The sequence below is a fragment of the Ursus maritimus genome, unplaced genomic scaffold, assembly GCF_017311325.1.
Source record: "Ursus maritimus isolate PB19 unplaced genomic scaffold, ASM1731132v1 scaffold_27, whole genome shotgun sequence".
Taxonomy (NCBI): Eukaryota; Metazoa; Chordata; class Mammalia; order Carnivora; family Ursidae; genus Ursus; species Ursus maritimus.
In genome coordinates this window covers 26365038-26391476 of record NW_024425230.1, presented here as the reverse complement: position 1 = coordinate 26391476, position 26439 = coordinate 26365038, and the positions used below count along the sequence as shown (strand labels likewise).

The 26439-nt window shown below is 60.2% G+C and overlaps 1 protein-coding gene and 1 long non-coding RNA gene across 2 annotated transcripts in view; one reads left to right on the top strand and one right to left on the bottom strand.

The window, feature by feature from the left end:
* Window positions 1-60: 60 nt before the first annotated feature.
* Window positions 61-25043, bottom strand: LOC103660309. Its single transcript, XR_567773.2, has 3 exons — window positions 24960-25043; window positions 23374-23459; window positions 61-222 (listed from the first exon to the last, which is right to left on the bottom strand). It is a non-coding gene; the product is annotated as an uncharacterized LOC103660309 (long non-coding RNA).
* Window positions 25044-25192: 149 nt separating this feature from the next.
* WDR61 (WD repeat domain 61) overlaps window positions 25193-26439 on the top strand; it is a 19417-nt gene continuing 18170 nt past the window's right edge. The window contains exon 1 of the mRNA XM_040642919.1: window positions 25193-25226. The gene's annotated coding sequence lies outside the window, so the exon portion shown is untranslated. The remainder of the gene's footprint in view (window positions 25227-26439) is intronic.

Sequence of the window (26439 nt, the reverse complement as noted above, 5' to 3'; positions counted from 1 at the left end):
CTCCCCGCGAGCTCCGCTCCCCTCCCCGCCGTGCCCCCCGCCGCCGTTCGCACCCGGGCCTCCGCGCTGCGCGCCCGGCGCCGGCTTTTCTACAGCTGGGGGCCCTGGGGGAGGGCCAGGCGATCCGGCACTGGCCGGGAGGCGGCAACTGTGAAAGCGGGGCGGTGGGGACGTGGGGAGCACTGCACCATTCTCTCTACTTTGGCGTATGTTTGAGAAGAACTGTAATAGAAAGTTAAAATACAGTGGGTGGTGGGGCCGTCCACGTTGGGAGCCGCGCTCTCCCCACTCCGGGTCGTGCCCTCCGGGCGTGCGCAGACGGTTTACCCCCAGCCCAGTGCAGGATCCTATTCCGCACCCCCCCCACACACACTGGCTCAGGGCCAGTGCGAGCGAGTGGCGGGAAAGCCCCAGCCCCACGACCCCCGCCTGGGCTCTGCTTCGGAACCCAGGGGCTCGCGGGATGGTGGGCCCTCGCTTGGCGTGCGCGGGGCAGGAGGCCGCGGAGGCCTCACAGCCTCAGGACTGCGGTGCCAGGGCTGGAACCCGGGTGGGAGCAGCCCGCCGTGCGGAGAAGTGTGGCTCTGCACTCTGAAAAGGCAGTCTCCTTCTTTCTCCCATTGCTCCCAAGCGCGCACCATGCTTAAAGCCCCCTTCGGTGTCTCCAGCAAGAGGATACACACACTTCACCGCTGCCCTGTGAGTCTCCATGGCTGACCCCAAGCTTTCCTTCCAGTCCCTGTGCACTGTGCCATCATCCCTCTGCCTTAGCCAAGCTGCACAACTCAGGGTTCTAGAACCAGCCACGCATGTCCCACCTCCAGCCTCTGCCCATGCCGTGCTCTCTCCCTGGAATGCCCCTTTCCTGTCCGGGTTCCTAAAATCTCGCCTGTTCATCAAAGTCCATCTTTATGCCGTCCCCTTTGTGATACTCAGTTTCCTAATCAGTAATGATTATTTTTCTCTGAACCCGCAGGATCCGTGTTTGGTTTTGCTCTTGCTCAAGTATTAATCCTGCTATGAACTGAGCTCCTACAGAGCAATGGCTGAGTATTCGTCAACGTGTCCTCTCTTGCTCAAGCCCGGCCAGGTGGGGCTCAGTGAGTGAGCATCAGTTTGAGAAGGAAATGAGTGCTCTGCCGCCCCAGGACATGAGGACATGTGGGGGGAAGACCCCCACAGGGCTGCAGGAATCCATGCTGACAGCCTGCTGAACAGGGCTCTGGGCGTCTGGAGGGGGCTGGGGCTGGGCTCCTGCCCTGGGGCCCTGAGGAGCTGTCTTAGAAAGCAGCTGAGGATAAGAGAGGGGGAGAGACCATGTCCAGCTGGCAAGAGATGTGGGCGCGGCTGGCCTTATCGGTGTGAGACCTGAGCCGTCCCACAGGCCCACGCGCGCAGAGAGGCCTGGTGCTTGGTTCCACGCTCTGCTCTTGCCATCTTGAAATTCTTAATCATTTTTCAACAACGTGTCTTGCATTTTCATTTTGCAGGGGGTTCCACAAATTCCGTAGCTGAGCCTGCTTGTGGGAGGCAGGGGACAGGCCTGCTACGGACTCAAACTCACTTCACAGAGGGTCAGACATATCTCTGGTGAGGGGCAAAACAGGGATGCCAGCCAGCTCTGCAAGCCTCCCCCCTCAGCCAACAGTGCTCCCCAGCAAGGCTTCTGCCATCTTAAGACCGGGGCTGGGGAGAGGCTGGAGGTCAGCAGAGTGGGGAGTCAGGACCACAGGGACAGCCCGTGGGAACAGTCAGAGGGCTGTGGATAAGGCGTCCGCGTGCCTGGCAGGTCTTGCAGCAGAGGCAGTGGGTGGGCAGAGGGGGCAAGGAGAGGAGGAAGGAGGGAATCATGGTGAGAGAACTAGAGGGACGGGGCAAGAGGGCCAGGTGAAGGGGGTCCACCCTCCAGTGGGGCTGCCCTGACAGGAAGGCAGTGGGGCACTGTCCTCACACGCCAAGCTTGGGAGCAGGGGCCAGGAATGGGGAGGGCGGGGTCAGTTCCATATCTGCGTGTGAGGCAGTCCTGGGGTCCTTGCAAGCCCACTGTGCTCACTCATGAAGCTTGGAGGTGGCCAGGACTTCTTAGAAGCCCCAGACCTCATCTGGGGGCACACGGAGGGGAGGACAAGCTCCCGCCACTGGCCTGGCTTCTTACAGGGGGGGAACCCAGAGTGAAGAGGGCAGCAAGAACACCATCATCTCGGTGCTTCTGTGGACCTAGCCCCGGGATCCGCGGCAAGGCCCCTGCTGGGTAGAGATCTAGCTCGTGGCCTGGGCCGCCAAACAGGTGGGTGGAGTCGCTGTCATCCTCTGAGCCCCCCGCCATCCGCCTTTCTTCTGTTTTATTCTCCTGTCCACCACCTTTCTGAGCTGGGAACTGCGCTCGGCTCTGGGGGTGGTGACCACTGAAGAGCCAGGTCCTGTCCTGAGGGTCTACTGTTTAACCAGCGGGGAACCTACCACGTCCGTGGTTGATGCATGGGCTGATCGTGCCCGAGAGGCAGCCCGTCGGCCTGGCCTGGGTTGACACTGAGAGCCCATCGGGGGTGGGGGGATGTGATCAGAAAGAACCACGTGTGGAAAGACAGGAGCTGTGAAACAGTGCGTGTATTTGGGGGACCACGTGTCGCTCCGCGTGGCTGGAGTGCATAGTTGAAGTGGGGGAGGCTGGGGGAGCCGGGAGGAAGCTGACACCCAGTACAGGCAAGCAGTGTGGGAAGAACCGGGGTTGCTGAACGCCAGGCATCACAGCAACATGGGGGAGCCTTCCAGAAATTCAGATTCCCAGGTGCCAGCCCTGGAGGTTTGGATTCAGTAAGTCAGGGGTAGGGCCCAGGAAGCTGTGTTTGGCGAGCTTTCCAGGTGATTCTCCTTGTACGTCCAGGTGGCCCAACATTATCACATGACCGCTGCCCCTGCAGGGAGGGGAAGAGGGGACGAGAGCCCGGGGTGACTCCCTCTGTCTGGGTTGTGCACTTTGTCTCATTTGCTGCTATGGGGAGCACAGGGGCAGGAGGCGAGGTCTGTTTGGGATGTGCTGGGTCTGCGTTGTCTGGGGCGTCCAGAACCCAGGGGCCAGTGCGGTCCTGGAGTTCGGGAGAGAGGTCTGTGCCGAGATGGGCGTCATCGTGTGCAGGGGGCAGGTGAAGACACGAGTGTGCAGGAGATCACCGGGAACAGGACACAGCTCGGGGAGAGCAGAAGGCCATGGTGGCGAATCAGACAGAGCAGGGGAGAGCCGAAGGAGAGAGAGTGTGGGAGAGAAACCAGAGTGTGACGTCCTCCTAGCACCCGGGGGCACTGCGTTTCACAAAAGGAGGGACGGGCCAACAGACCCAACTGCTCCAAGAGGCTCCTGGAGGCAAGGGCCACCAAATGTCCCCTAGAGTGAGCAGCAAGACAGTCTTGGGGACTGCAGCCAGAGCTGTTTCCTAGTGGTGGGGTCTGGAAGCGGGCTAGTGGGTCGAGTTCAGAATGGAAAGAGTGAAAAAGGAAGCAGAGAAAGTAGACTCTTCTTTCAAAAAGCATGGCGGTGTAGGGGAGGGGAGAGAGTGGAAGGTAGGAGGCGACATGGTGTCCAAAGGACTAGCCGGGGGTTTGTCTGTTGGCATTTGGGGGGAAGAGATTCGGCGTTTACTGTCTCTGAAGGCAGATGCAGGAGAAGTAGAAGATGGGTGCAGCTGGCAAAGGGGAGCGGGCGGGGGCAGGGGGCCGGGGAACCAAAGCTGGGGGCTCCTGTCTGAGTCGGGTCATTTCCCTGGCCACTAGGAGACGGGCCTCCGTGGAGGCCAAGGAGGGGTGCAAGGTGGGGTCCTTGGCAGAGCCTCGGCAGAGTCCCTCCGGGCACAGGAGAGGTGGGTGGGGCTGCACAGGGCCCCAGGCGCTCCAGCTCTGGCGTGGGGTGCGCTCCCCACCCGCAGCTCGGACCCCAGCACGCAGCGTGCGGGTGGGCAGGCAGGATGGACTGGTGAGCCCATGCAGGGGGACGCAGAGGACAGCTGCCAGTGGGGGCAGCCTGGACCCGGGGTGGGGCTCCAGGCCTGCTCCCCGGAGGTTAAGAGCGCGTATCCCAGGGCGGCAGGGAGGCAGGCAGAGGTGAAGACACTGGCACTGAGCAGGAGGAGGGATGCTGAGGCACATCGGTGTGCGGCCTGTCCGGGCCCTGTGCAGCCTCCTGCAGAGCCCGCTTTGGCCGGGGGCCAGGGGGCCAGCTACGGGACAGAAGGGGAGCCATGCTGCTGGGGTTCCAGCTAGAGGCCGCACGGAGGCCGAGGCTGTGGCCACTCGCCCTGACAGAGGTAGGCATTTTCAGGGAAGGCTGCTGAGCTCCACCTTGGATACGACAGCTCTGAGGTTCATGGGGACGGACAGACGGACCTGTGCAGACTGTAAGACTTAGGGCAACAACAGGAGAGAGCATTCTGGAAGGCTTCGTGCAGGATGAGGGAGCCAGCTGGCCAGAGTAGGGACTCAGGGGGTAGAGAGACAGCCTGGCATGGGACAAAGCTGTGGGGAAATCTGGGTCACAACGTTTGGATTTGGGGGGCACCTCAGGCTTCAGAGTGGAGCTCTGGTGGGCACAGGAGGCCGATGACAGGGGCTTGGGGGGCCGAATGGAATTCTGCTGACACGTGGTCTCAGAGGTTGGCCGTGCCCTGCGTGGGGGGACCACTCCCTGGGTCCTTACTGCTTGGCCCAAGGAGGCTCAGGTGGCACGGCGGGTAGGCAGAGGAGACTTCTTGGGAGATCACAGCTGCACGTGTCCATGTCACGTCTGTGGGTTCCAGAACATTCTCCAGGTGCCCTGTGTGCTGCGGCACGCTCATACGCATGTGCTTACAGTCAGGATCCCCTTTCTGTTTTGGTTGGAAACATCGATCTTCGAAATCTCTGGAGCAGAAAGACTGTGGGATAGAGGATCCCTGTCGCTGGCCTGGTGTCCTTGGAGAGATACTGTGGGCCGGGCATGGAGTTCAGAGGTGAGCAGACATGGCCCTGGGACACATGGCTGGTGGGGAAGATAAAGTTTGGGACCATGCAGTAAGTGCGGTGAAGCGGGGAGGGAGGCACTTCAGGGGCCCCGGGGAGGACAGCTGAACCTCCCCGAGAGGAGACATTACACTTAGCAGGGCTCTGAAGGGTGAACAGGGTTTCCGCAGCGGGCCAGGGGGAAAGGGCCTCTGGGCTCCAGTGGGGCAAATCTGCGAGGGGCCCTCTGTGGACACGGACACCGCACCTTGGGATGCAGGAATCCCAGAGTCCAAGCCCGGTGGGCTGTCATCAGCTGGCTGCAGTTGCCTGGGGGGTGTGGCCGATCCCTGGTGTTTCCTCCCCAAGGCAGATTTCTCAGAAGCAGGAGCTGGGGCCCGGGCCCTCTCTCGGACCCTTTCTCCAAGACCCCTTTGTTCTCGGGCTGGCAGCTCCTGCCTTTGCAGACCCCATGTTGCCCAGCTCCTCCCAGGCCACTGACCGGTGTCCCTGTCCCCCGCATTTCTGCTGAGCTTTGCTGCTTTTGCCTGGAGGCAGGCCAGAGCCTCAGCTTCCCAGGGGCCTCTGGCTGGCCCGCCCCACGCCCTAAGGCAGGCCAAATTGACGCTGGAAGAATGGGGGTCAGAGTTCAGTCCCCGCAAGCTGGGGGCTCTGGAGAGGGTCCCAGTGGGGGTCTTCAGGACAGCTCTGTGTGGTGGGGGCTGGGGCCCCTGTGCTGGGACAATCTGGGAGTCAGCAGAACAGGACAAAGGAAAGCTGATGCCTCAGGAAGCCTGGGGGTGGGGCCCACGTGCCCTGCTGGGTGAGTTTCTTCTAGGTTAATGGAGTGGAAGGAGCACTGGACTGGGAGTCAGGGGGTAGGCATCACCAGGGCTGAAGGGGTCCTGGGGACCATGGAGTCCCACAGAATGAATGCAAGTCCATTTCCTGAGCTTTTACTAAAAACCAGCATGGGAGCGAGTATTCCGTTCGTACCTGACCACTGTCCTGGGAGTGGCACTGGTCCTGGAGGAGGGAGCCAAAGCACAGGGTAGAACGTGTCCAGGGTCACTCAGCCCGCGGACACAGACCTGGGGGGAGCCCAGGAGGGCCAGCCCCAGAGGTGGTCCCTTACCCCCCTCGGCTGGCTTAGCAGCCTGAGGGGGTTCCTGGCCCCTGGCCAAGCAGTGGAGCAGGGTGGGGCCCCGAGCCCTGCCCATCTGCCCCGGGTCGCCACCGAGGGGCCGAGGGGCCGTGCACTGCGGAGGGAGTCACAAGCACCGTGAACCTCAGCCTCCTGGGCCGGGGCTATCTCTCTGCCCCCAGACGAAACGAAAGCACCACCGGGCCTGCTGTACGCATGAATGGGATTCGTGCACGGGAGCACCAAGGGCTGTCTGGTCGTCGCCCGTGAGCACCTGCCCTCAGCTCACTCCTGGCCCGTCCGGCAGCCCACGTGGAGCTCCGGCTTCCTCTTGGAGTGGCTGCTGCTCTCATTCACGCATATTTATGAAGCACCTAATTCTCACACCAACTCTGCGGGGTTTGTTATTATACCCGCTTTACAGACTTGGAAAGTGGGGATGAGAGGTTAGGTGACTTGCTCGAGGTCAAGAAGCCAGGATTTGAATCCATGATTGTCTCAGTGCAGAATCTGAGGCTCCTAAGAGCGGAGGAATGAGGCTGGCTCCCAAATCCCACAGTGCCACGGAGTACCAAAATCCCACGGTGCCACGGAGTACCAAATCCCACAGTGCCACGGAGTACCAAAAATCCCACGGTGCCACGGAATACCAAAAATCCCACAGTGCCACGGAGTACCAAAATCCCACGGTGCCACGGAGTACCAAATCCCACGGTGCCACGGAGTAGAGACGGAGGGAAGACAGAAGCAAGCCGGCCCTGACCATGGGAAGCAGGCCCCGTGACAGAGGGGTGCTCCCCGAGATTCAGGAGCAGGACGGAAGGACTGTGCCAGGGGCAGGTGGGGGGCTTCAGAGAAGGGACCACGCTTAAGCTGAAGCCTGAAGGCCTGGAGTTTGCCGGGTAGACAGTCCAGACAGAAGGAAAGCAGGAGCACAGACGCGGCGGCTTGAATGGCAAGGGTAAGTGAAGGGGGGCGTCCTGTCTGAAGCTGGGAGCCAGCCTGGGGGCGTCACGGGGAGTGCGGGACCCTGCCGCTGCTGCTGTGGGACAGGAGGGTGGGCCGTCCAAGGTCAGGCATGGCAGGCAGGGGTGCGGCGTACCTCTAAAACGGAAGACTCTGCCAAGCGTGGAAAAATCCAGATTTCTGGCTCCTTGTGAAAACCCAAATGATGGAGTGACTTGGGGCTGACTCCCCATATGACCACCTTTTACGGGTTTCATTGTGTCCCTAAGTCTATGTGCTGAAGTCCGATAGGGGCTCTTAGGGTGGAACCTGACCCAATGTGACTGGTGTTCTTTTAAAGACGGAAATTTGGGGACACACACGCACAGAGGCAAGACGACATGAAGACACATGGGGAGAAGACGGCCATCCGCATGCCGCGGACACTGCACGCCACGGGGAGAAGCCCGGGAAGAGCCTTCCCTCCCAGCCCTCAGCAGGAGCCAGCCCTGCGACCTCTGATTTTGGAGTTCTCGCCTCCAGAACTGTGAGTTGGTGCATTTCTGTCGTCTGAGCCCCCAGATGGTGAGACTGTCCCGGCAGCCCAGCGGCGAAGGCTCTGTCCCCTCGCCTGTGTGTCTGCCCCCCGCCCCCGGGCAGCCAGCCCGGGCACAGCCTGGCTCACAGAGGCGCTGCAGGAGCGTGGAAGGACCCCGCGGGCCTGGCTGGTGGGCTGGCGGCAGGAACCCCATCTTGTTGAGCCCTGGAGAACCACAGTCAATCCTTGGGAGGAAGGGAAGAAGGTCTGAAGGGGGGCTGGGCTGGAAGGGACCCCCTGACTGACGGGGTCCCCTGGGAGCTTACTGGAAATGCAGACTCCCAGGCTCCAGCCTGAGCTGACAAGTCAGAATGTGCATTCTAACAAGACCCACAGGGCATCTGTACCCGTTGGAGTGTGAGAAGCCCTCGTTCTCGAGGGGGGCCGCACGCTGGGATCTGAGGATGCAGGTGAATCTGATGTCTGGGCACTGCCCCCCGAGATGCCCACATCATTACTCTAGGCTGTGGCTTGGACGTCCAGGCTATGATAACATGCAGCCAAATTTGGGACCCGCTGGCCTGCTGTAGGCGTTTACACCAACTCCCTGTCCTATCAAAAAACTGTGTAACAAATAACAAAACTAGAGCCGTGGCAGTGGGGGCGGGGGGTGGGGGATCCAGACAAAGTCCTAGAATGACCTGGCCGCCCGGGCCGGGGCCCTGCAGATGGTCCCCGACAGCAAGATCAGAGCCCTGTTTGGGTGAGCTGAGAACAGCTCTAGTCCTCGGAGTAGGCGGTCTAGTCCATTTAAGGCCTAGGAGGGACTTGGAAGCCGGGACCTGCAGGTGGCTGTCGGGGTCCCCCCTGGAAAGCTTTCTTGCTCAAAGTCTTGAAAGGGGCCGTGGTCCAAAAGCATCGGGCTGACTCGGAGTCCCTGTTGTGAAATCCATGTCCAATTACTTTTTTTTCTTTTTTAAGATTTTATGTTTAAGCAATCTCTACATCTAACATGGGGCTCGAACTCACAACCCTGAGACCGAGAGTCGTAGGCTCCCTGACCGAGGCATCCAGGCGCCCTGAGACACATCAGTTCTGAGGAACCTCGGGAGAGGCAGTCCGGCTGCCGCTGACTCTGCGGACCGGCCGACTCTCCAGGAGGCAGAAGGGAAGCCAGTCCTTCCTGGAGACCAGCAGAGGCAGTGCAAGCAGGACCCCGCTACCGCGCCCGCTGTGGCCGTTGGTCAACGTGATCGCTAGTGGGAGCCTGCAGGGCTCCAAGGTCAGAGCTTCCACGGACTTACAGACTGCTCACCACTGTCTCCCACTAAGTAGTTGAGACGGTAGGAAGTAAGGGAGTGTCGGGGAAGGAACTTGGGCTCTGCAGACCTCGGGACCAAGGCCAGAGACCTCGCTGTGTGACTTTGGGCCAGACGCTCAGCCTCTCTGAGCCTGGCTTCTGCGTCTGGGAACTGGAGGTGACCGTGATGCTTGTTGGCCTCACGTGGCTCTGGAGGATCGCACGAGACGATGTGCAGGCGTGTCTACTGTGAAGGGCAGTGCCTGAGTCAGGCAGACGTCCCTGCGTTGTGTCCTGTTCGGGGTGACGCCCAGGTGAGTGTAGCCATGCACTCAGGACATCGTGCCGTGCACCTGGTGTGGACGTTTACGCACGGGTCTGGGTTTCCTTCTCTGAATCCCTTGGGGCCGGGTGTATCAGCTGTTCGGCCCTGTGTGCCTGGTGCCTCCCACGCGGCTACTCCCTCTGTCCCCGCGTGCCGAGAAGATGGAGGCGTCGTCAGCATCCCTGGGTGAGCGGTGTGCAGAGCGCCCCGCTCGGGTCAGCCGTGCAGCACGTTAGCCCACAGAGCTGGGCTGGAGCTGGGCGGACATCCCGCGTGGGGCCGGCCACGTCCGCTCGCCCCTCCTCCCCCAGCCCCCGAAGCACCTCCGTGGCATCAGAGCAGCAGCCACGTCCCAGTAGCCCACTGACTCAGTGGCTGCTTTTGTTCTTTCTAGAGTCTGTTGGCCCTTGTTTCAGTGGTTTAAGTTGTGGCCTTTCGTGTTTGTGGGTGTGTGTGCGCGTGTGTCTGGGTGTGTGTTTGTGCGAGGTGGGCTGTGTCTCTGCTCTGTGTGTGGCTCACGGTGTCTGCCCATGTGGGTCTGTGTGTGTCTCTGACTTAGGGTCACCAACTGTCCCCGTTTGCCTGGGACTGAGTGGGTTTCCAGGACACGGGACGTCCCGAGGTAAAGTGAGAAAGTCCTGGACAAACTGGGCTGAGCTGGTCCCCCTGTGCCCCGTGTAGTCTGAGTGCCCGGGTGGTCATGCCCCATGACGGTGCTTCCTGAACGGGCTTCCTGCCCGTCTGTCTGTCGACTGTGCACGTGTCCACTGTGTGTTTGAACCAGTGCATCCGTGGTGTTCTGTCTGTGTGGCTGTCTCTCTGTGTGTTCCTGAATCCCCTGCCTGTGAGCCTGTGTCTGAGGGGATGAATGGACACTGGCCCCTTCCCCGGGTGGCTTGTCTGGTCCTGCCTGTCCCTGCCATGGGCTTGCTGCTGGGCCAGCCCCTCCTGCTGAGGCACATCCCCAAAGCTTGGCATGGCGGGCAAATTTCCAGCCCTTCCCTCAGCACCGTGCAACCTCTGTGAGCCCATCTTCTGTCTCCCTCCTGCCCCAGTGTCCCTGTGTCTCCCCACACCACCTGCTCTTACAACCCCTGCTCTTCCCCAGCCCTCATTCTCAAAGTCGGACGGACCCCTCATCCCCTGCTGGCATGTCCTTCCCTGTCCACCTGGTGCAGTCCAGCATCCATCCTCTGCCTCCCACGGTCCAGGGTGGTCTCACCGCAGGCAGCGGGAGCAGAGGAGAAAGAGGGAACTCACTGTCTATTGTCCCCCCATCCTGGGGCCGGCACAGGGCTGGGCCCTGCACTGCAGGGTCCTTTAATCCTTACACCCATCCTGCAAGGTAGGTGTCCTTGTGGTTCCTTTTCGGGTAAAGGAACCAAAACTCAGAGTGGCTGAGGCTCGGGCCCAAAGCCACACAGGACGTGGCGGTGCTCCTTCCAGGGTCCAGACTCTGTCCAGCAGGGAGCCCTGCCTTTCGTGAGCACTGGTGTGAGCGTGTCTGCCGGTCTCACGGCCCAGGGACCTTCCGCAGGCCAGGACCACATTCCGTCTGTATTCCACTCAGCACAGGCTGGGCACCTAGCGAGCGCTTGGTGAAGGTGTGCCGAATGAAGGCCTGCTCTCAAACATGACAGCCTCAGCTCTCATTAGTCTGATTTACACAAGTGCCGGGATGCTCTGGGCTGCAAGGCTGGGGAGCCGCTGGTTATAATTTATCAGGAAACACGGCAACTGTTCCAGCTTCCCTTTCAGTGCAAAAGAAGAGGGTAAATTGATGGCCAACAGCCCTGCTCCGGGAAGGGCCCCCAGCCCGGCTCACCGTGCAGAGCGGGCGCTGGAGAGGCCCTCTGGCCGTCCCCCACGTGGGCCCATCCACCTGCTGCCTGGAGGTGGCCACGGTGGGGAGGTCAGCTGCCTCTCATCGATCGCCCTGCTCAGGATGCCAAATGGTGCCTTTGAAAGTCCATAAAGAAAGAGACGCCCATTCATCCCTGATCAATCGTCTCTTGCTGCCCCTCCTGCGGCACGTGTGGGCCCAGCACAATGCCTGCCCGTCACGGGTGCTCAATCACCATCGCCGGATTCACGGCCTTTCAGCCGAGAGCAACGCCCACCTCCTTCTCCCTCATCCCCCAGCCCGGCGTTGCCAGGACAATGCTGCGGTGGCCCTCCGTAATCGAGATTGACGGATGTGGGGCATGTGGGTCTCCAGAAGCCCCCAGGCTCCTCCAGCTGCCCCAGCCTTCCCAGATGTCCGGGAGCTTCTATTCTCTTTTCCCAATCAATGAGGCAGCTGGGTGAGCCCTGGAAGCCCCACCTGAGGGGCCTCCGCCCGGCTGGGTCCTCAGACCATACGGCCCCTCCCAGGAAGGCCTCCGAGCAGGAGAGCTGGGGCACTGACTGGCTTCTCCCCCCTCCTCCCCCCGGCGACAAGCTTGGTGCCCCCTCTTGCTCTGCGGCCGCCCCAGCCCGGGTTGTGAGTGATGAAGAGGGCTTTCCTGGCCTATGATGGTGATTGCATTGGTGCTGATAACGCGAAATTAATCACCATAATAAGACCTGCCAGGCTGCTGAAGGAGCCCCATGGCAGCCCCGCATTCCGGCAGCACCGTGCTTCCTGCCGCGTGCAATCATGTCCCCATCCACACGGCTCCCTGAGGCTCGCAGGACGTGAATATTTAATTAACGTCCCTCTCCTGCTCACTGGAGTGTTTGTAAATATGATTCATGGGCCATATTGTTACCTCAGCTGAGCATTCCCAGCCCCCCTCCGCCTGCCAGCATCTCCAGGCTGAGCTCGCCGTCGGGCAGCGTGCCCCCTCCCACAGCTGCCCGCGGCCAGGCGCCCATGCAGGATGCGGCCTCATCCCAGGGGGCCCTGGGCCTGGTCACCACCCACCTTCCCTTCCACAGACCCCCAGAAGGAACTCACAGGCCACAATGTGGGGACCGGCAGTTGGCTGGCGGGCCTTTGTGGAGTGGCCCCCGGGAGCAGAGGCCTGCCAGGCTGGCTGTTCTGGGGAGCAGGGAAGGACCCCAAGGGGAGGCGTGACTCTCCCCACCCCCACCTGGAAACAAATACGCACAAGCAAACGGGGCGATTGTGAGCACCTTCCCACCAGCGCGAATGAGGCAGATAGCCGCGCTGCGAACGGGTCAGATGACAGAGCGGGAGACCAGGCTCTGTCGTGGGCGTGCTGACCGTGGCCGGGTCATCGGGCCTCAGCGTTAGCTCCTGTCTTGCGCGTACAGGAGCACCTCACAGGGTTCAGAGAGTCACGAAGCTCTCCGCACGGCTGAGGATGTGGCTGGGTCAGGGCTGGGAGGACGGACTCTCGCGGTGCAGACCTGAGCCCGACGCCCCAAGAGGGAGCGGGATTTGCCTACAAGCCGTGGAAGTGGGCACTGTGGGCCTGCTGACGCTCAGCCAGGGCCTTCCTCGGCAGCAGAGTTTGGAAGTGAACCATTTCATTCCCTCGGCCCTGTCCCCAGTTTGTTGGGTGGTCATCACGATGGGAACCACGGGGGGCACGGCTCCACCAGCCGCGCTGGATTCACCGGGTGTGGCAGCCAAGGCTGGTGGTCGCACAGTGGGCAGCAGGGGCAGCTGGCTGTCTGGGCACGGCCTCCATCTTGGGGGTCTGGCATGGCGCTCTGGCTGCCCCTGCTGCCCACTAGGGCCCAGGCAGGCCAACCTTGGGGGGCACCGTCCAGCACACAGGACCTGGCTCCGGGGAGTGGATGGGCCTTCCCTGCCAAACAGGCCTTCCCCCGGGTCCCAGAAGCTGCTGCCCCACTGGGCCTCATCCCCATTCTCCACGAGCACCCCTACTCCCAACTAACACCCCTCTGCAGCGCCCCAGCGTCAGAATCGGGCCTGGTACCCGGGGGCCTTTGCGATCTGGGCTCCTGCGTCCCACCTCACCTCACCTCCCCCCAAAGCCATTCGCCCGTCCACACGTGCACTTTGTGCTGCTCTCCCTGCCCTGTGCAGGGCAAACCCCCCAGCTCCGGAAGCTTCCCTGACCCTTGCCTCTGGCCCCCGCGGCCCTTGTCTGACTGCTCTGAGAGAGCTCATCCTATTTACACACACGGCTCTCCTCCCCGTGGGCCGGCCGCGAGCAGCCCCAGGGCCCGGTGCCCAGCCCAGGATGCAGCACAGAGCAGACCGCAGTGATGCCCAGTGAGCCACAAGGAGGCACTAGGATTCTGCAGGCGGTTCTCAGGCTGGTTGCACACACATGCTGGCCTGTGTCACAGCCGTCCCAGGGGCTGCACTGTCCCTCCCTCCCCTGGCCTTTGTCTGCCCTGTTCCTCAGGCCCAGGAGCGAGGGCGCCCTAAGAAGGGGGTGGGAGGGCAGAGGAGGAGAAGGAGAGGTGCAGGCGGAGCGCTGAGCCCCCTCCCGATCGATGCAGCTTCTCGGGAGCCGGACTCTGGTGGGAGGCAGCTAAGCAGGGTCCTTATCTATCCCCCTCTCCCGGGGTGGGGCAGGGGCTCAGGGTGGTCAGGGGCCTTTGTCTCAGGCTTTGGGTCTGCCCGTGTGCCCCACCTTCCCCAGGGCGGAAAGAAGCAAAAACGTGAAGGTAGGAGGTTCTGCGGCTTCACAAGGGGAGGGAGGCGCTCAGGATGGGGTTCCTGCCTCCACCCAAACTGGAGTTCTCTGGGCCGCACTGACCCCTTCCCCCCCCTCCCGGAAATGCCACCTCCACTGCTTCTGCCTTCGGCTTGGTCCTGACGAAGCTCTGGTGGGTCTGCCCCCTGGCACAGGTGCCCCAGAGACGGGCGAGGGCACCGTGTGTGGTGGGGTGGAGGTCCCGCCACAGTCACTCTGAGGGGCACAGATGAAGGATGGCGGGTGGGGCTGCCCATCTTCAGGGACCCTGGGCCCAGTGGTCATTACAGCCCCCCGCCCCCCGCCCGTGAGGGGGACTCGGACTAGCTCATTACCGATGACCCATCCATCTTGTCTCTGCCCTGACGTATCCATGTCCTGTCCGGAGGCTTCACCCTCGGAGCGGGGTGGGGGTTGTGATGGGAGAACAAAGTCCGCTTTGGAAATGTCTTTATTGTTCCAACCACCTCAGAACTGCAGAATGCGGTGGGGCCGGGCCGGAGCCTGGGGGCACCCGGAGGGATGTGGGCTGCGTGGCTCTCCTGCCACATGGCTTTGGGCAGGTCACTTCCCCTCTCAGGCAGCCTCAGCCTCCCCTCCAAACTGTGTGGGGACTAGCCCGTCCCTCCCTCGATCCAGTGTTTGCAAGGTTGGGAGGGAGGAGGGATGGGAACACCAGGGTTGTTAGGCTGAAAACAGCTGCCGTCCTGCGGGTTACCCGCGGGGCCCCCTTTGGAAAGGGGCCAGCCTGACCTGGGGGCTCGGATCCCGGCCACAAGTCCGGGGTGTGATTTGTGGGGGGGCTGGAAGCCGTCAGGAACCCACAAGCTACTTCATATCTCCCAGTGTCTGTCGTTCACTCACCTGGACCTCTCGTCCCTCACCCCCTAGCGGCCGTCGGGGAGTTCGCCAGAGACCCTCCAGCAAGCACATCCCCTTAGGGCCCCAGGTCACTCGGGCCCAGATGGGTTTCTCAGCTCCCTGATGGAGATTCCCAGGCGGGACTGGACCCCTCACGCGCGCATGCTGCCTGCACCCAGGGGCGCCCCCGGAGCCCAAGCTGCTGAGGGCCAGGGGCACTGCCTGCGAGAAGCCCCCCTTCATCCGCCTTCCCCTGCACAGCGTTGCCGCCGGGGGCCTCGCCCCCTCCCCAAGACCCCTGTCACCAGCCCCCCAGCCTCTCCCGGTGGGACACAGCCAGCTTCCCTCCGCAGCCTGGTCTCCCCCATGCTTTGTCAATGTCCCACTCCTTAAAAATAGGTCTACGTATTTTAAAAATTAAAATATTTTACAGAAGAAATAGAAAATGGAGAACAGAAAATAAACCCACTGTTTGCATCGTTAATGTCCCCATCTGGGCCCCCAGACCACTTCGACGCGGTCAGACACGTGCAGTCATGCACCACCTTCTTCCCTCCCTTCGAGAGAATCGGCAGCAGCCAGGCCGCCAATGGTGCTCACGCTGCTTTCTCCTCAATCTCCAAAACCGATACAGAGATGCCTCAGTGTTCCAGAGCTATCGGTTCTCTCTCAGCAAACTCCGTCACTTCAAGCCCAACCCAGACGCCAGCAGGAGACTGGCAAGTTGGCTCTATGATTTATAGGGAAGACTCAGCAGACCAGGACAGGCACGACAGCTCTGCGAAGGAAGGACAGGGAGGAGAAACGGTCCCACCAGGTAGAAAACACGATCTTACAGCTGCAGTATTTTAAAACCATGGAAACTGGCAGAGGAATAAACCAGCAGAGCAGCGTCTCAGGCCGCTGTGGGACCATGGCCCGTAGAGATCTGGCCCCTCAAACCCAGGGCGCTCACGCAACATCGGGCCACCCCGGAACAAGGCACCTGTCTCCTCCCTCCGCGCTCGCCCTCCGGGTTGCACCCCCTGTGTGGACGGCTGCATCACCAGGGGCCATGTGTGTCCTTCTACTGGACGCTTAGGACTGGCCCACTCCTCACGGTATGAGGGCGCTGGCATGCACGTGTGTGTCTCTGCAGACTTTTCCTTGTGTTTTGGATCACTTCCTTAAGAAACTGTCCCAGGAATGGGATGACTAGGACACAGGGGAGGGCCAGGGGAAGGCCCTTGGCAAGTATGCCCGAAATACTTTTCCACGGTGTCGGGCCTTTTGTGGTTTCCTTCCTTCCTTCCTTCCTTCCTTCCTTCCTTCCTTCCTTCCTTCCTTCCTTCACTGGGTGCCTCCCCTGGCATGGGGACTGGGGACCCAGGTGTGGGCACGCGATCCAGCGGGAGGAGACACGTGAGAAGGGGGACTTTCAGAATCAGGGCAGAATCCCCAGGGGTCAGCGCCAGAGCACTGTGCCGTGAGTCCCGAGGAATGGTCTCCAGTGTCTGGGTGGGTGTGGGAGGTGGGCCACAGCGGGCCTCAGGCACCAGGCCAAGGGGTCAGGACTGTGCTCTGCGTCCATGGGGAAACATGGAAGGTCGGCAACTGCCTGGTGAGGTCCCCACCCACATGTAGCAGCTCCCCGGCCGCAGGCCTCCCCCGCAGCTCCCCTGGCTCTGGCCCTCACCGTCATGCGGCTGGCTCTGTCCAAATCTGTGGAACAAGACGGCCCATGCACGCACAGAGCAGCCCGCCCTCGGGCGCAGCCCCTCCAGCGCAGGAGTGGGCAGGAACCTCTTCTGCTGTCTCTGCTCCCACAACCTTGTCTTGGAGTTGTGCCCCAATAGAGTGGAGGTGTTTGTGAGTTCATCACATCCGGGCCAGCTGCTGATTCCTGCAGCGACCTTGGGCATGCCTCAGTTTCCCTACCACAGAGTGAGGCGTCTGCGCCAGCTGGTCTAAGAGCTCCGCCAGCCTGGGCTGAACACAGAGGGAACCGCCAGCTGCACAGACTTCATCAGCCTCGTGGGGGTGGGGGGGACGCCCTGCACGGGCGAGCAGAAACTGACTTGTACTGCATTGTGGGGTTTCCTCCTTGTTTCGGCCCCCGTCAGCTGTCTCACTCAAATCTGTTTGATCTGGTTCTGTCCACAGAGGTAAGTGCAGTCTACTTTCTACCCAACACCCAGCCCGAGGTGAGTCCCCGGTCCCCAAGGTCCATCCCCAGTCCCTGATGACCCCTGGGCAGCACAGCCTAGACAAGCCTCATTCATCTTCCCCACCAGCCTGAGACAAAGGGCCTGATGTGTGTGCAGATGGGTCTGCCCCATCACCCCACATCATCCCTCACAACCAGCACCGATAATGTGCCTCCAATGAGTCCCCTGTGGCCACCCACTGCCCTGGGGCGGGGGGCAATGACATGCAAACACAGGGGCTAATGACAAAGCCAGCCTCTGGGGGAGGGCCTGGGGAGGGGAGGCATGACCGCAGCCCCGCGGAGAGCCCCATAACTCATCTCTGACGCGATATATTACGCCTCTCAAAGACCACTTGCCCCGGACACCGAGCTGCTAAATTAACTGACAAGGGGTCTACCGAGGCGGCCGTGCAGGGCAGCAGCCGCATCCCCAGAGGCCTGACCCAAGGAGGGGCCGGAGTTCCTCCTGCCCGGCCCGGGCTCCGAGCCCTTGCACGTCGCCACGGAGGGTCCACGGATGTGTGACCAAGGACACAGAGTCCCGGGGACAGCTGTGCCCTGCTCCCCGCTCCCCGCAAGGTGCAGGAGCCGCTGCTGGAACTCGGGTTTCCTTACCCCTCACTCCATGGACAAGACCTCGTGCCCCCCTGCGCCCGCCCCAGCCCGTCCCCCCCAGCCAGCCCAGGGCCCGGACTCCTCCCTTGACGCAGCCACTGAGGCAGGAGCAGAGCGTGGGGTGCCAGTCAGAGCTGCCCACTCCCCAAAGGCCCGGGGACCTGCATGGGGCAGGAAGGGGGGCAGAGGACTGTGCACAGGGCCAGGGCGTGGGGGCAGCGCATACCCCCTCTGTCGCCCCCGCGGGGTCTCGGGTCAGCCAGCCCTCTCTTTGGACCTTGGTTTCCCTCTCAGCAAAATGAAAGCTTGAGACAAGAACTGCTGATTCCAGTCGCTTATGGAGACTTCCGGAGCCACGCACGGTGCCACGTGGCACCCGCACCTTATTCATTTCATCTTAACAACCAGGGAGCCGCATCTGTCTCACAGATGAGAATATGAGAGTCTCTCAGAAGTGGCTGAGCCGCGGTCAGGGCCCGGCCGGACACAGAGGGCACGTCCCTATCCCAGGCTGCCTCTGGGCACTGCTCTGGCTTAGACGCGGGCGAGAGGGGCCAGGAACGAGTAGGGACAGACTTCCTGAGGCCAGTTCTGGCCAGAAGGGCAGGTCAGGGAGGCTCCAGAGTGGGCGGCCCACCAGCCAGCAGGCCCAGGCCCCAGAGAGAGGCGCGGTGCCAAAGGGTCAGTGTGTGTCCCCATCCGGGGCTTCCTGGTCCACCTGCCAGCAGGACTCCCTGAAACCCACTGCCAGTCCCTCCCCACCACAGGCACCCTCAGCCCCTCCTTCAGTGGTGCCCCCCACCCTGTTGTCAGCCTGGTCATCACAGACATCTCCGAGCACGGGGACAGGCGCTGGGCTCAGGTTACGGAGCCCGGTGCCCTTGTTAGGCTTGTGGCTGGGCACATCTAGTCCTGTGTTCAGGACCCGCGGGGAAGGTGCAGAAGGAGCCGCAAGGCAGCTGGGCCTCAGGATCCCTACGTGGCCCAGCAGGGCACAGTGACACCGGGATTTGTGGGCAGTGCGTCAGGGAGATGGGCCTGGCTACAGGGAGAACCCAGAGGCCAGAGCGGCGGGGCCGCACCCGGATGGTGGGCTCTGAACGCACGCTGGGAAGGGGGGCGACTCTGCCTGTACCCTAGGGGTCTGCGCGGCTAACGTCCACAGGATCTGGATACCACGGAGGGGAGCAGTTTCCCTGGATCTGTCCTCACCTCGCTCTCAGTCCTGGCCCCCCCAACTCTATAAACGAGAGCCCCTGTGTTCCCAGTGCTTTCGCAGTCCCTTACACACACACACACACACACACACACACACACACACACACCCTGGATGCCACCATCTGTAGCTCTCCCCAGAGGACACCGCTTCCGGGCAGCCTCCGGGATGGACACTGCAGGGTGTGCTCACCCTATGCACGCTGGGCCGAGGCTGAGAGCCCCAGAATGTGCCGGCACCACTGGGGGTGCTGGAGCGGCACACACACTGCATACTGACTGTACCAGATTCCGTGCCGTGCGCCAACCTGCCCCCAGGAGCCGCGTCGACACCACAGAAATCAGGGAGTGCTGTCAGCCGGGTTTGGCTTCTCTCCCTCAAAGCCTGTTATTGAACACTTCCCAACACAGGGAGGGGACCCTGCTCCTCCTCTGAGCCTCTCATCATGCAGGTGGACCCCTCGACCCGCCCCTGTGCTGGCTCACGGCCTCCCCACCCTGTTCCTGCCCCGTCAGGCCAAGCCTCCCTCCTTGTTCTCACCCTCCCACAGAGGGTTTCCTCAGCAGCTGTTCGTAGCCTGCCTTTGCTACTTCCTAGGTCAGCAGGTAAATGCCGACGACGCCCGACGGTGCGGGCGGCTATAGCAGGCCCTGTACTTCCCCGGAATGGCCTGTCTCCTCCAGCTGCACTGCGGCTTGGCTGGGCCGTTGACTCAGTCCGCAGCGCGGGGGAGTCCACTCCTGCCTGCTTTCCAGGGGTGTAGGCACTGCAGGCTGGTGGAGGGGCGCTCCGCCCTCGGGCAGAGGGGCGGCTGCACGGGCACTAAGGGCCTGGGCTCCTGTCCCCACTCTGCACGGCCTTGTTACACCCTCTGCATTCACCTCATGCTCTCCCTGGGCCAACGTTTCTCTCCCACAACGTGGGGTAATGGAATTGCCCAGCTTCTGATATAGGGGGAGTCAGACAGGCCTCTCTGACCGGAAGGCTGACCCCTGGGGAGGAGGGTCCAGAGTCCTGGCAAGAGTCACTGCAAACTCCTTGCGGGCAGGGGTTCCATGGGACCCCTTTGTGAGCCCCCAGGCTGGCTCCACACAGACCAGGCCGGGGGACAACGGCAGCAGGAGGTGACAGCCACACCCTGGCCGGGAGCTGGGGAATCGAATCCAACGAGGCACTGGGGGGTCCACCCTGAATCACTGTACGTGCAAGGAAGAGCATTGCCCAGGCCATGCCAGAGGCTACAGGCCTTCGGCCAGGTGTGCATGGATAGTGCAAGGGCCTCTGCTGCCCCCCGCCCCCTAACTCCCTTGGGGGATCTCCCTGCTAGCACCTGCAGGGCTCACAGGGGGGAGACCCACAGCTGGGTCTCCAGGGCTTCACACCACGTGGGGTTGGCATCCTCCGTGCTCCTAGCTTTGTGGGGGCTGTTGCACCACCGCAGGGGCTGGGCCACCACCCTTGCTGGCGCCTGGCTCTCCTTCTCCGTCTCCTGGCTTGGTGGAGAGCAGCGGCTCTCACCCGAGGCCGCATCACCATCACGGGGCGGGGCCCACTCCCAGCTCTGTGGGGAGCCCGAGCATGTTTCATTCTGAACAAGCTTCCAGGTGATGCTGGGAACCACACTGAAACAACCAGCAGTTCAGGTGCTGGTATTTTGACCCCCGTTCGCTAGGTGAGGGGAGTTAGGCCTGAGAGGCCCTTGCCTGGGGTTAGGGTTAGGCCTGAGAGGCCCTTGCCTGGGGTGCCGTAATGACTCTCGGGACTCTGCTGGAGCTGCGGAGGGCAGGGACTGCCAAGTGGCCGAGGGCAGGCAGCGACTGCCACCCCCTGGTCAGCAGCAGTAAAGGCGCAGGCTGCCTGGGCCTGTGTTCCCCAGATGGGGGTCTGTCAGCAGGGGTGAGGGGGGGGCTTCCCAGCTCAGCCTCCCCAGACCAGCTGGAGAAGGAGTGACGGGGCCCCACCCCAGCCCCAGAGCAGTCCTGCGCTACCCCGGCCACACCTTCCCTTCCTGGGACCTCCTGCTCCCCACCTTCCCCTCTCCCAACACACTGGGACTAGGAGTGGAACAAGAGAGAGCCAGTAGCCTGGGTTTCAACCTCACAGTGCAACCTGCTGGCCCAGTGACCCTGGAGAAGTCACTTTGCTCCCTCAGGGTCGGGCTCCTTCCCCTCAGTCCCGACCAGGGAGGGATCCCTGTGGATTAAGGCAGAAGGTTGAGCATCACGGGTACTCTGCACACGTGAGCCTCTCAGCGCAGGGCTTGGTCGGCCGTAACTCTCCGAATGTTTAAAACCACAACAAAAATGTGGAGACGCTGGGGTCTCTGACGTGGGCAAGACCGTCCACTGGTGTACGGGAAGACAGTATCAGACCTTCAGATCATATTTACTTTTATCTCATCCTTTCTAAATCCTATTTTTTGTATTTCTTTTATGATATAATACATATATTAGCGGAATAGAACATACATAATTTATAAATAACGTACACATATCAGGGTGCATCATAAAAAAATTTCAATGATAGGTCTGTGGGGTCACTGCTTTAAAGGAGAGAATCCCCATCACTTTCTAGAAGCTTCCTTGAGAGGAAGCACCCAGAGTAGGTCATTTCCCGATGAGGCCCAGGGTCGCCCGGGCTTTAGATGCATGTGCCCTTAGGTGTTCAGGGAGCCAGTGAAGGAAGGAGACTCAGGGCTTTCAGGGCCTTCCCCAAAGGTAGGCTGTGCGTTTAGGACTTCCCAGAAAAACAACAGCATTGATTTCCCCATATCAGCCCTAAAAGGAAGGTACTATCATCACATTATCCCCATTTTAGGGGTGAGGAAACAAGGCCCAGGTTAGGCTGTGGAGTGCAGCAGCCAAGAGCAGGCCCAGGAGCCCTGTCGCTAGAGCCTGCGTTAACCCCTGTGTGCCCACCCCAAAACAAGTAGGGCCTGGGAGCCTGTCCACGGGGGCAAGGAGCACGGAAGGAGGTGCAGGTCCCTCCGAGAGTGGGAGCCTCGGGGCAGAGGGAAGGGTGGAGGCCCTAGAGCAGGGGCGTCAGTGAGATACCATAGCCTGGGGAGGGGTGGGGTGGGAGATCAGCCTCGGGGCGGGGGGCGCCCGGGAGGAACATGGGGACGAGGGTGGGGTTCCTGACATCAGGCTCTGCCAGACCGGGTTCTGAGGAGGGCCACGGAGTGCCCCACACAGGGCAGACACACAGCCCATGGAGTTCCCCCACCCTCTGCCTGTTCTGAGCAGAAAGTAGGACCTTCCCCTGCGCCCTACGCCACACCCACGGACCCCTCTGTTTTCTAGGAAGTCAACTAAGGCTTCCTGGAACTAGAGCGAAGGCTGCTCTTCCGCCCAATGAGGTGGTGAGCTCCCTGTCTTTGGAGGTGTGCAAGCAGAGGCTGGATGACCTTATAATGGGGTTATGTAGAGGGAGATAGATGTGGGATAGATCGGGAAAGCTCCTTCTCCTTCTGAGATGCTAAGACCTGTGACTCTGAGGGGAGAGGAGAGCTGTCTCGGGGTAGGTTCCGGACACTGTGCCTGCTGCGGACTCCCTCTGGGTCCAGGCTGGTTAGAAAGGCAGCTGGCCACTCTGGGAACAGCTCCATCCCACTTGCAGGCCTTCGAGATGGGCCTCCCAAAACGGCCTCCGGGGATCTGCGCCTAAGCTAATTATTTCACAATTAGCTTGGATTTTCACTTGGTTTTATTCTCATACCCTTTTGTTCCCTCCTGACCTGCGAGACCACGCCTCATTGCAGACATTTAAATGCCAGTCACCCCAGCAACTCTCTCCAGTCTACTCTGCAACAGGTGTTCAGGGGATCCGTGAGAATTGGTGGATGATTACACCTTTCTTTTCCTTATCCTCTAACTAGAATTTAACACTTCCTGTGATTATGAACGTAAGCAACAAACCGCGGAAGTATGAGCAGAACTATCGCTTTGTCGCCAATACAGACCGTGCTTCCCTATCACCGCACAGCGGCTGTGGATCACCTGAGGTCCTGGTCATGCTCCTCGCTACCCTGGAGGCCGTTACCCCCGTGTCACGGTACCGTTGCTAAGGCCATGCCAGGGACCCATGGCTGGTGCTCTGGGGGCACAGGGGTGAAAGCTGGCGTACGATAGATCTTTTTTTAAATGAATGATTTGGAGTTGCAACACAATTACAGAATCCTAGAGCTGGAAAGTCTTTAGAAAGCCTTTTTGCAATGACTTTCAAACTTCTTGGCACAACTCACAGCAAGAAACACATTTTCCCTCGCAGTACATGACCCGTGTACGTGACACAGCTTGTTCGTTGAACATAATTTTACCACGCATGATGAACTCTCACGTCGTCTATGCTATATTTTCTCAAACGATTCTATTTCATTTTTGGGAGATGAGTCATTGAGTTTTTATTCACAACTATAATGCCCGACAAAAGTTGAGTCAATACCCAATTTGCTTCAGTTGGAAATGAATAGTAGCAGGTTTAGAAGCAAGCAGACAGTAGGGTGAAAGCCTTAATATTCTCACGACAGATAAAATTAAAAGGCATAAAAGATCAGTGTACTTTTAGAATAATCTAGAGGCGGGGAACTTACAGGTGATGTGCAGAAAAGGAAAAATAAGCCCAAATCATACAAATTAAAATTTGCTTTACTTACGTAGTTGGAGACAATTTGATAGCCGCAGTTTGATCATTCTTAAAGTGGAGTCTTCAAAAATACTTCTTTCTATTCAAGAGCTAAAGCTAAAAGTCAAAGTAAAGATAGTACAATTAGCCTGGTTTGGGAGTGGTCACATCATAATCAGTCTACTTTCATTTTTTAAAAATGATTTTATTTATTTGACAAAGACAGCGAGAGAGGGAACACAAGCAGGGGGAGTGGGAGAGGGAGAAGACTCCCCGCGAAACAGGGAGCCTGATGCAGGGCTCGATTCCAGGACCCTGGGATCACGCCCTGGGCCGAAGGCAGACGCTTAACCACTGAGCCACGCAGGCGCCCCATAATCAGTCTATCTTCAAAAACCAGAGAAACTCACAAATTTTGCCAACAAACACGAAGGGGCAGACGGGCCAAAACTAAGCAATGGTTGTACAGAAAGGCGGATTACTCATGATTTCTCTGCTAACAGCCAGTGCCTTGCAGACCAATGTGAAGGCCTTTCTGCACTTTAGGAACCTAGGTCCCAGGACTGGAGGTTCAATTTTCTGTGGGATGAGCCTGAACAGGGTCCACTCAGCATGTAGGTCAACGTAATGGGAATTGTCTGCGAGTCTGAAGGTATACTTTGTACATCCTTTCTTGGCCTTAGGAACAAATATCCTGTGGTCAAATAAATCCCAACGTAATGGGAATTGTCTGCGAGTCTGAAGGTATACTTTGTACATCCTTTCTTGGCCTTAGGAACAAATGTCCTGTGGTCAAATAAATCCAGAACAGTTACAGGAACAGCTTGATTTTTACGAGGAACCACATCAGAATTTTGGCAATTCAGGATGTCTTGAAGCCTGCTCACTTGGACCCAAACTTTTTAGACTAGTAGCATGCAGGGGGTACCCTGGGGCTGGACAAAGTTTCCATGGCCCAGGAGTCACTGAAGGAATTACTGAGGACCAGACAACGGGCCCTGGGAGACTTATGTGCGTATTCAGCAAATTTCTGGGCAACACGGCCTCCTCAAAAAGCCCCCAAAGGTGAACTTCATGTCCTGGTGTGAATAAACTTGTATGGCCTAACAGTATTCTGAAATCGATGGTAGACCTGCAGACCGCCCTGGTAAACTGGACCCGAGAAGCTCTACCTGCCACGGAGAAAAGAACTGGGAGACTTCCCGGCTTGCATTCACGGTGACCCCACTTCGCTACCATCACCTTCTACTGGAGTCTTCCTGGCTTTTTATCAAGAGAGACAGCAATCTGTATGGGGGCTGGCTGACACACAGCTGGCCATTCAGGGGCTGCCGCAGACACCCCAGGGCCTGCCGCAGACACCCCAGGGCCTGCATCTCCCTTCACTGTGGGAGGGGGGCACTCCTGCGGGGAGGGCGGCCCCCTCCTCTCCCTCCACCCCGGGGAGGACACTCCTGCGGGGGAGGGCGGCCGGGAGGACCGGGTAGCTTCGCGAGGACTAGGACGGCAAGGGTCCTGCTCGCCATGTCCTAGTAAAGGCTGGTCACCACCCGCTGAATGGAAACCTGTCGCGCACACAGGTTGTGACGTGCTGTCTGAAACACAAAACTATCTCACCGAGGTTTTCTTAGCAACAGAACCCCGGGAGCCGTCAGGTGGCGTTGAAGCTCAGACCACACACCGGAGGAAGCGGAAGCCGAGAGCCTCCAGGCGCAGGCGCGGGAAACTGCCGCGGCCGCAGGGGGCGCTGCGGCGCGCGCCTGCGCCCTGGGGCGGGGCCCGGGCGGTGAGACACCCACCCCTCCGTCGTCGCTCATCGCTGCGCGACGCCGGCGCTGCGAGCTGCGTCACAAGTGCGGCGGCCGTGCAGCCGGGAGGACGGCGGTGAGTTGACGCGCCCCGCCGGCGGGCATGGCAGCCTCTGGGGCCGCCGGCGGCCGGGCCGGAGGGCGGGTGAGCGAGGGTGCGCCGGGGGCGGCGTGCTAGCAGGTTTGCTCGGGGATGCTCCAGGCCGCGGGCCCGACGGGGGCTCCTGCGAGTCCCTTCGCCCTGGCTGCCTGTGGGTGCGCGGGGCCTGAGGGAGGTCGGGAGGGGCCTCGTCTTGTCTCCCGAGAATGTCCTGTGCAGCCTCGCGGCTGGGGCTGCTGTCTCCGCGGGAGAGGTCTCCGTTACCGTAAATGGAAGTTTTCCAGTGGTCGGGCCGTGCTGCCCTCCTGGGTAGCGAGCTTCCCATCACCGGACAGGTGCAAGCACGGGCCGGGGTCTCTTGACTTCACGTACCGTGTCGTCCTGTGGGTTCCTGCCTGAGTAATAATAGAGCATGTGCGGTGCTCTTTGGAAGCCGTGAGGAGCGAGGATGACTTCGGCTGGGGAAAGTGGGGGAGAGTTCTCTAAAGAGAGGAGGTGGAGGAGGGCTCTGGGGGCCCCTTAGCTCTGAAACTACTTGTTCTAAGAGCTAATTCGCTTGGTGACCGATGCTATAGCTTGTGCGCACCGCTTACCGTCACAGCGATCCCGGGGAGACTTCCTTAAGCTCCGAGGTTATCAGGAGGGTGGAGGTGGTAACAGGGATGCTGCAGAGGGGGGGTGGGAGGGTTCAGTGAGCTAATGCGTGTGCTCGCGTTGACAGAAGCAGGCCTTCGTTTTGAGGAGGCTGGCTTCCTGGGAGTTGGCTTTCTGCAAGCCTTCCTACTCTCTGCTGTTACCCTCTGCTGCTAAATAGCAGATTCAGATGGGAAGGGGAGACGCCAGGCCTGTGCTTCTCTGGGCAGCAAACCTGGCCTCAGTGCCTCACTGCCTTTCCTGCCTTGTTCTCTGGTCACAAATGAGTTAACACTACCAGCTTGATTGAGATCTTCACAGACAAGGATTATTTAGAAATTGTTTTTCTTGTTATCCTTGGAAAATCTTCGTGGTGGCCTTTTGGGGTTTACAAATTTAAATCTTGTGGTGGCCCTTGCTGTATGATAGAATTGAGGGGGCATGAATGTGGATGAGAAGAAAAACTGCATTTTTAGGTTCTTTAACCGTTAGCTGAAATTTAGCATCTCCTCCAGTTATGGCTGTAGGGAACAAACCACAGTCAGCATCGAAATCA